We start from the raw sequence: 10796 nt of genomic DNA on the forward strand, positions 1-10796 counted from the left end.
AATCAACACAGAATATCAATAAGCAAACAGAGGACTTGAATAAAATCATAAACCATATTGACCTAACAAACATACACAGAACATTCCACCCCAAAGTAGCAGAATAAACATTTTTCTCAAGTGTACCAGGAACTTTCTCCAAAAAGATTACTTGTTAGGACACAAAATAACAAATCTTAACAAATTTAAGATTAAAATTATACCAAGTATATTTTTTTACCACAATGGAGTGAAACTAGAAATCAATAGCAGGAGGATAACCGAAAAATTCACAAATATGTGGATATTAAATAATACACTATTGAGCAACTATTGGGTAAAAACAGTAATCAAAATAATTAAAAACTTCATTGGGACAAATGAAAAATACAATATACTAAAAATTGTGGGATGCAGTAAAAGCAGTACTAAGAAGGGGAGGCCATAGCAATAAACACCTACTTTAAAAAAAGAAGAATGATCTCAAATAAGCAACCTAAATTTACACCTCAAGAAACTAAATAAAGAAGAACAAACTAAGCCCCAAATTAGCAGAAGATGAAAATAACAAAGATTAGAACAGAAACACATGAAATAGAAAAAAAATTTAATAATGCTGAATTGGTTTTTTGAGAAGATTAACAAAATTTACAAGACCTTTGATTGACCAAGAAAAGCAGACAGATTAATAAAATCAGAAACAAAAAGGGATATTATAATTGTTGTCACAGCAATAAAAAAGAATCATAAGATACTACTGTATTATATTTCAAAAAAACTGGGTAACCTAGAAGAAATCGAAAATTTTCTAGAAACATACAACTGACCAAGAGTAAATTATGAAGAAATAGAAGGTCTGAACATTCATACTGAATCAGTCATCAAAAACCTGTCAACAACAATAACAAAACCCTAGGACTAGATGGCTTAACTGGTTAATTCTGATAAATACATAAAGAACTATTAATGTTAATCCTTCTCAAACTTTTGCAAAGGAATTAAAGGAGAGAGAACGCTTGCAAACACATTTTATGAGGACAGCATTACCCTGATACCAAAGCCAGACAAAGAAAAGAAAACTACAGGTCAATGTTCCTGATGAATAAAGGTGTAAAACTACTTAACAAAATACTAGTGAACTAAATTCAATGGTATAGCACACTAAAAGGATCCTCCTATACCATGACCAAGCGAGATTCATCACTGGGTTATAAGGATGGTTCAATATATAAAAAATCAATTAATGTGATATATCATATAAACTAAAACAAAGGGTAAAAATTAAATGTTTCTTTCAATAGATACAGAAAAAGAATTTTACAAAATGCAATACACTTTCTTAGTAAAATCTCTTAACAAGTAAAAATAAAAGGAAGGTACCTCAATATAATAAGGACCATATATAAAAAGCGTACAGGTAACATACTCAATGGTGAAACACTGAATGCTTTTCCCCTAAGATCAGAAAGAAGGCAAGAGTGTTCATTCTTTCTACTTCTATTCCACATAGTACCAGAGCTCTAGTCAAAGCAATTAGGGAAGAAAGGAAATAAAATATATTGAAGTAGGAGGATAATTAAAATTGTTTCTGTTTGCATATGGCATGATCTTATGTATAGAAAACTCTAAAGACTCAATTTAAAAATTTATGTATAGAAAACTCTAAAGACTCAATTTAAAAAGTCACAGGTAATAAGCAAATTTAGTAAAGTTGCAACATATGAAATAAACATAAAAATCAGCTGCATTTCTATAGACTAAAAATAAACTATTCAAAAATGGAAAGAAAGAAATTAGGAAAACAATCCCATTTACAATAGCTCCAAAATCAATAAATGCCTAAGAATAAACTTCACTATGAAGTGAACATCTTGTATACTGAAAACTATAAAACAATGATGAAAGAAATTAAACAAGACACAAACAAATGGAAAGACTACCCCATGTTCATGGACTGGAAAACTTAATATTGTTAAGATATTCATGCTATCCAATATGATCTACAGATTAAATTCAATCACTATAAAAATCCCAATTATTTTTACAGAAGTAGAGAGAACAATTTTAAAATTCATATGGAGCCACAAAAAAACTACAATTAGCAAATCAACCTTGAGGAACACGAACTAAACTGAAGGCATCATACTTCCTGATTTCAAAATATATTACAAAGCTGCAGTGATCAAAACAATATGTTACTGCTACAGTGACAGACATACAAACCAATGGAACAAAATAGAAAACCCAGAAATAGACCCCACACAATTGACTTTTGAGGAGTGCAAAGGATATACAATTGGAAAAGATAGTCACTTCAATAGACAGTGTTGGGAAAATTGAATATTAATGTACGAAAGAATAAAATTGAATGTTTATTTTACATCAGAGTAAAAAAATAGTTAAAAATGGATTAAACATGTAAATGTAGTACTCACAACTATAACACTTCTAGTAAAAAATATAGGAGGAAAGGTTCATAATATTAGTTTTGGCAATTATTTAGTGGGTACAATACCAAAAGTACAGGTGACAAAAACAAATAAACAAGTGTGGCTACATCAAACTAAAAAGCATCTTCAGAGCCAAAAAAACAAGCAACAACGTAAAAAGGCAACCTATGGCATGTGATACAACATTTACAAACCATATATCTGATACAGGGTTAATCTTCAAAATATACACAAATCTTCTAACTGAATAGTTTCTCAAAAAACATTTTAAAATGGGCAAAATATTTGAATAGACATTTCTCCATAAAGACATGCAAATGGTGAAGAAATATGTAAAAAGGTGGTCAATGTTATTAATCACCAGGGAAATGCTACTAAAACTATGAGACACCACTTCACACTTGTCTGGATGACTATTTTCAGAAATAAAAGACAAAGAGTGTGTTAGCAAGGATGTGTTAGCAAGGATGTGGAGAAACTGGAACATTTGTATGCTGTTGTAGGAATGCAAAATGGTACAGCTGCTATAAAAAAATCATATGGTGGTTTTCCAAAAATCGAAAATAGAACTACCAAATGATCCAGCAATCCCACTTCTGGGTCTTTATCCAAGATAGTTGAAAACAAAGTCTCAAAGAGATATTGACATACCATCTTCATGGAAACATTATTCACACTAGCCAAGAGGTGGATGCAACCTAAATGTTCATAGGTGGATGAATAGGTAAGCAAACTGTGGTATATGTTATATACAAGTAATTAAATATTTTTTTACATTTGAAAAAGAAGGAAATCCTGTCATATGCTATGATGTGGATGAGTATTGAAGACATCAGGCTAAGTGAACTAAGCCATTCACTAAAAGACAAATGCTGCAGAATCCTACTTATATGAGATATCTAAATATCTAAAGTAGTCAAGCTCTAAGAGGCAGAAAATAGAATGATTGTTACCAGAGGATAGTAAAGGGTGAAAAGGAAATCTGATGCTCAGTGGGCATAGAATTTTAGTGTTTGTATTAGTCTGTTTTCATGCTGCTGATAAAGACATACCCGAGACTGGGCAATTTACAAAAGAAAGAGGTTTATTGGACTTACAGTTCCACATGGCTGGGGAGGCCTCATAATGATGGTGGAAAGTGAAAGTCACGTCTCACATTGGCAGCAGGCAAGAAAAGAGGGCTTGTGCAGGGAGACTCCTATTTTTAAAACCATCAGGTTTCACGAGACGTATTCACTCTCATGAGAACAGCATGGGAAAGACCTGCCCCCATGATTCAATTACCTCGCACCAGTTTCCCTTCACAACACATGGGAATTCAAGATAAGATTTGGGTGGGGACCCAGCCAGATCATATCAGTGTTGCAAGATGGAACACTTTATAGATTTGTTGCACAACAATGTGCATATAGTTAATAATACTGTACTGTGCACTTACAAATGGCTAAGATGGTAAATTTGACATTATGTGTTTTTACCAAAACCAAAACAAAAACACAAAACAAGCAGCAAAAACTCAAGACACAGCCTGGCTTTTGCATAGGGAAGCGATGAAATGGAGGCTGGGGAGGGAGGGAAGGCAGACCCCCACAGAACCTCCTGGAGAAGTTTACCAAGTGCATATCTGATCCCATGAGCACTGGGGAGCAATTGAGTATTTCAAGCAAGTAATGGGAAAGTCAACTTCCCTTTCCCTCCTCCTGAGCAAAATATGTTGCAACTCTCCATACGGAAAAGTCTGTGTTGCTAAGAACAGTGCCCGAATGTGCAGAATGGAGGGAGAGTGAGATAAGCACTCCGAGTGTGTGCATTGGCCTCCTTCTGAGCCAGGTGAAGTAGGTGCTGAGCAAAAGGAGACGTCTTCATGATGTGGGGAAAGTCAAAGGCTCCTAACTTCAAAGAAAGGTGTGTACCACCTCAGTCAGTTGCTCCATCAAATCTGGTGCTAGGTCTTGTTAAAAAGAAATAAAAAAGAAGGGGGTGAAAAACATTATTATTGAAGGGAAAATTAATTCAATTTCTTAGAAATCAAGAAGGTTGATTTGTTCTGGTTGCTGTTATTGTTGTTTTCTTATCTTTGAGGAAAAAAGTAAATTTTATTAAGTAGTAAAAGACATCTTCTCCCAAAATATCTCCTTGTAGCTAAGTAATTTTATCTTATTTCAAAATAAGAATTATAGACATGTCCTTTTTGTTTCTTACTCTCTTAAAAGAAAACATTTTTGTTGTTCATGAATGCTTACAGGAAGCTGTAAGAATATTAAAGGACCAATGTTAACCACTAATGAATATAAATACTCCTGCCACTATGACAATTGGTTTAAAATAACACTTTCTTTTTTTTTTTCTAAAAAGTATCCTTTTTGGATATCCTGAATAACAAATATTCAGATCCAGAGGTCTTATTCTGACACCCTGAAGCCTCATTATCATGCAACTTTGTCTTATTCTTCTTTTCTAACCCTCTGCCTACTTCCTAGAGCATTAAGTGAATCTGAAAAATTCTTTTTTAAAAAAAAGCCAAGATAAAGCGGTGGATGGTTCACATTTTCATTCTAAAATACACATAACCCAGCTTTCCTACCCTTATATTCCACAAGACTTCCCCATTGAACTCCAAGTTGGCACCAACATCAGTAATGGACAGAAACATGGAGGAGAAACACTTGGACGCAAGTTCTGATTTCAATTCTAAGATTTGCTACTTCTATGATTTGGAACAATCTGTAAGCTCCCTGATATTTAGTGCTTCATTGGCAAATGGTTATATTAATTCTTGTCCTTCCTTCTTTACTAATCTGAGGATTCCAGGTAGTAACATGTTGTTATAGATTGAATGTCTGCGTCTCCCCAAAAGTCATATGGGGAAGCCCTAACCACCAGTGTGGCTGTATTTGGAAATGGAGACCACAAGAGAGTAATTAAGTGTTCTAATCAGAATAGAAACCAGAGAACTAACTCTCTGTCTCTCTCACCCTCTCTCTCTCTCTTTTCTGTGTGCGCACAGAGAAAAGGACATCAGAGGACACAATGAGAAGGTGACCATCTGCAAGCCAAGAAGAGGGCCTTTACCAGACCCTTACCACTCTGGCATGCTAATCTCAGACATACAGTCTCCAGAACTGTGAGAAAATAAATTCTGTTGTTTAATCCACACAGTCTGAAGTGTTTTGTTACAGAAGCCTGAACTGACCAATGCACCAGTGATAATGGATTTTGTAACATATGAAGTCCTTTTTAAATAAAAGCTATCGTTACTTGTCCTAGAATCTCTTTGTTTGTGATTAAGCAGCCATCAGTCGACCAAAGGCTATAGGCAGTCCGAGTCCAACTCCCTACATGGGAAAGCAGAGAAGGGCTCAGCTTCATTTGAGGCAAATACGAAGCTGATCATTTGAACCACACAGTTCCAATTTATAAAAGTTTTTGAGACTATTCTCTGCCCTTCCCGTCATTTTCTAATGCATTAGAAGAACACTTTGATTAATAATATTTATTTCCTTCCCAGTCGTCAAGTAATTTTTTTCTTTCAATTGCTGAAAATGGATTACTGTCAAGTCCCCAGATTTCAGAAAATGTCAAAACTTAAAAAAAAAAAAAGAAAAAAAAAAATGGGACCAGGCATGGTGGCGCACGCCTGTAATTGAGCACTTTGAAAAGTCAAGATCACTTGAGGTCAGGAATTCGAGACCAGCCTGGCCAATATGGTGAAACCCCATCCTACTCCAAGTACAAAAATTAGCCTGGTGTGGTGGCACGTGTCTGTAATCCCAGCGACTCGGGAGGTTGAGGAAGGAGAATCACTTGAGCCCGGGAGGTGGAAGTTGCAGTGAGCCCAGATCGCAGAACTGCACTACAGCCTGGGTGACAGAGCAAGACTCCGTCTCAAAAAAAAAAAAAAAAAAAAGGAAAATGATAGGAACTCTGCAGCACATTCTGTCAAATAGAGAAAATAGGTCACTCATGTTTGCTCGCCACATGAATTCACAATCTCATTACAAAGATAAAGTACACAGACAAAATGGTGGGTCCAATGTAGAAGACATCACTAATGCTAGGGCAGATAAGATTATCAGAAGGGAGGATCATTGTAGTTATGTGAATTCTTCCTGAACTTCTCCCAATCTCCTAATTTCCCATTCTACAAAATTGTTAATCCTTCCTCTCTGAATTTCACATGTTCTCTCCAGACACTTCTACTTTTTACACATATAAGGCTATTTTATGTTTGCTTAATACATTTAATATAGTATTAATAATTATAGGCTTATACATTTTATATGTATATTACATGCATAGGCTATGTTAATACATTAGTTATATTGAAAGTGTGCTTAGCCAATTAGAATACTAATAGTATACATGTATAAGGCTATATTATTGTTTGTATAATATATTAGTTTGTATTGAAGGTGTTTTACCCATTAGAATACTATAAATTCCTTAAAATGGAAATTAATGTTTTTAACCTTACAACTTTTGCACACTGAACATCATGTATTAAAAAGTAAAAGCATAATATAAATAAAATAGGAGGAGATCTTGAGGAGTAGGTAAACTTAGGCAATCAGGGAGAGAGGTCATTTCAGGGATTAGGTAATGGTTCGACAAATGTATAAAAGTGGGAGGGAGTGTGGGAAGTAAGACAGCTTCTACAGAAGACGTGTGAAATAGGATCTGGATAAGTTGAACAGAATCAAATTAAGGAGAGTCTCCTAAATGATAGCAAAGTAAAGTTTATCAAATACAGTTCTTTCAGTTAAGCACAGTAGGATGAAAGGATTGAGGTATCTCTTTTCCTTTCTTTTATTTTCTATTTTTATTTTTTTCCCTAAATCTAAGGCACCATACGACCAGGATATGACTTTTTGTTTGTTTGATACATGTTAAACCAAAAGAAAAAAATAACATAATCAGATTTAAATTATTAAATGTACCATATCAAACCACTTTGGACTTGCTTACAATCATTTCTATTAACTGCCCACTCTCTCAATCTACAATTGAGGACAAAGAAGTCTTCAGTGGAGCAGGATCTCAATTATTTGATAACCTTTGACAGCATAAGAATGGGTACTCTCTTAGTCAGTTCAGGCTGCTATGACAAGTTACCATAGACTGGGTAGCTTAAACAACAGAAATGTATCTGTCACAGTTCTAGATGCTGAAGGTCCAAGATTTGGTTGCCAATATGGCCAGGTTCCCAGTCAGGGCGCCCTTCCTGGTTTGCAGATGGCTATGTTTATGCTGTCTACTCACATGGCAGAGAGTACAGAGAAGGAAGAAGCATCCTCTCTTGTTTCTTTGCTTACAAGAGCACTAATTCTACCATAAACAGTCTACCATCATGATTTAATTACCTCCCAAAAGTCTGATTTCCAAATAGCATCACGTTGGTGATTATAGTTTCAACATACAAATTTGATGCCGGGGTTGGGGGGATGGTGATGCAAACATTCAGTCAATAGCAAGTGTCTTTCCCAGAAATCAGACATTGTGAATGAGAGAAGGTTATTTTGCCTGATGATGGGAATAGTAACATATAAGTTCAAGAATTATTATAGGGCCAGGTGTGGTAGCTCATGCCTGTAATCCTAGCATGCAGGAAGGGCAAGGTGGGTGGACAACTTGAGGTCAGGAGTTCAAGAACAGCCTGGCCAACATGAGGAAACCCAGCCTCCACTAAAAATACGAAAATTTGCCAAGTCTGGTGGTGCACACCTGTAGTCCCAGCTACTCAGGAGGTTGAGTCATGAAAATCACTTGAACCCAGGAGCCAGAGGTTGCAGTGAGCTGAGATAGCACCACTGTACTGCTCAAAAATAAAAAAAAAAAAAAAAAAAAAGAAAGAGAAAAAAAGAAAGAATCATTATAGGTCAGGCTCTACCTCACAAACCAGTGAATCACAGAAAGACAGAAGGAGACATAAGAGAAGAATGAAGCAGATTTGTGGGATAAAGCAAAGATGAGTCAATTCAAAGAAAATTACTTGGTACATAGTTCTTGCTTCAGGTTCATTTTTGAGGTTAGGCTATGTGCCTTCCTGTGGCTATCCGAGATGGTTCTGATTCTGTATCCCATTGTAAGTTCTCTCTCTCTCTCTGTCTCTTTTTTTATCTTTGCCAGTTCAGGTTGTATTGCATTATTTGGAATTAAATAGTCATGCGCAAATTATAGAGATTGTGTGGTGTGGTTTTCACTTCAAACACAGAAATATCAAGAAACATGGGACCTAAGGTTTTTATACACATGTAATTTTGACCAAATAGTGTTTACAATAATTCATTAGACTGGGAAATGAGATACACTATGTCAGTTTGCCACTACACAAGATTAACTTGGGGGGTGAATACAGCATCATTTTTACATTTGCTTATTTGTTGTAGAATAATTTATAATAGAATATGTGCTATTAATGTTACATGGCTTTTTTTTTCCGCCAGATTTGCTTTTTTTTTTTTTTTTTTTTAAGTTGGTAAGGCTGTGTGAGTAAGTACTTTCAGTTAATAACATGCCCATGTACATGTGCCTACAAGAATTTGGGGATTAGGTTAAGGTCAACACATTTGGGAAGTAACAGTGCTGCCACAATTTAATAATAGGCAGCTTTGAGGCACAAAGTGTCAAATAAAACATTGATTCTCATAATAGTAAGCCATAACGGCCAGTCTGATCTTTAACTGTAAAGCACAATAGCTGGCGTTAGCTGAGTAAAGATTGATTATAAAAAGGAAACTCACACTGTAACCAATTTCAGAGAAAAAGTAAGAAGAAATAATGTCGGAACCTAACCATTTGTGTGGGTGTGTGTGTGTGTGTGAGAGAGAGAGTTAGGTATAGGTATATGTCTATTAATTATAGTGCTTTCAGAATTTACTGATAGATTGTGTGGGGGTCCCTATTAGGCATCTAAGTTGATATGTTGAGTAGTTTTTGAGAATTAAGTGGGGGAATTCAAGCTAGAGATGTAAATTAAAGTTAATAAAATATAGGATATATTTATGGCCCCGAGACTGGATGAGAACTCCCAAAGGTGTGAAGACAGTAACAGAGCTTACATGCTAAGGCTTGTGAGAGTTTCGAACTTTATAGATTGAGAAAATAATAAGTAAAAATTAAATTCTAAAAAAATACAATGAAAAATATGAGTAAGAGCTCATAAGCATGTTTTACCTTCTTTCTGGTCTCACTATGTCACAATGATAGAAATATCATTCAAAAAGAAAAAAATCCCTTTTTGAATTTCCGACAGCCATGACTTTGTTGAAATTATGATGTAGAAAGAGGATGACACTAGGATTTACCTAGTTGACCCAGTCAATGACTACATGGCCCTAAACATTACACGAATGTTTTCTAAGATGTATAATAGTCTCCTAATATTCTCTATCTTTGCTGATTTTAATTTCCACAGGCTACCAGAAGAACTTTTCTAAAATGAAACTATTTCTGTGTTTAAAATGCTTCAGTGGTCCTCTCTTGACCTCAGGAGCAGGTCAAACTCTTCATCATAGTACACATAGTACACGAGTTCTTCATCCCGTTCCTTTCACCCACCTCCTCCAGCGGTATCTCACCTCTTCCCTGCTGGTACTCTGAATTACTTAATATTTCCCCTGATGTTTCATTATCATTTATCAGCAGGCTTCCATATGTGATGTATCTCAACCTAGAAAACTCTTTCTCAACCATATGCGTTGACATTTCTGACATCCTTTAGGGGGCCCTCTCTGAACTCTTTATTCTGGGTTAGATACTTTCTCAGTACTCTTCCTGACATCTTTTTCTACTGTAAAATTAAATAATTCAAACTTGAAACTGTTGGAACTTTAAGGCATTTTGAGCTCAGAGAGGATTCTGGCTATGTGGCCTGAGTCACACAGTGTGCAACTAGAACTTCTGTTCTTTCCTCTAAATGATTAGGAAAGGCCTTGTGGCAACAGAGATAAGACCCGCCTCGGATCATCACCCCTCCTCATGGAATGTCAAGGCAATCTTCCTTTTATTGTGGCAATCTCTAGCTTATTAAATTGCTATAACCTATGCACTGACCTTGTATGGAAAATGTTGCAACTCCCCCTATATAACTGCAACCTCAACTTATCCACCTAGGAACGATGACCCATTCTTTTAGAGTATGTGTTTTCCAGGTGGTCATCCTCCAGCTTTGCACTCAGATAAACACTATACTTCCCATAGTTTCTGAATCTCATTATTTAGGTTTGAGACTACTCTGTATTGCAATTACCAGTGTAATGAGATAGAGATTATATCCACAAAAGTGGTTCTCAACTATTTGTCCCCCAGGGCACATTTGACAATGTCTAGGGACATTTTTGGTTGTCACAGTTGGGGAGATCCTACTGA

The sequence above is a fragment of the Mandrillus leucophaeus genome, unplaced genomic scaffold, assembly GCF_000951045.1.
Source record: "Mandrillus leucophaeus isolate KB7577 unplaced genomic scaffold, Mleu.le_1.0 Scaffold25, whole genome shotgun sequence".
Lineage (NCBI taxonomy): Eukaryota > Metazoa > Chordata > Mammalia > Primates > Cercopithecidae > Mandrillus > Mandrillus leucophaeus.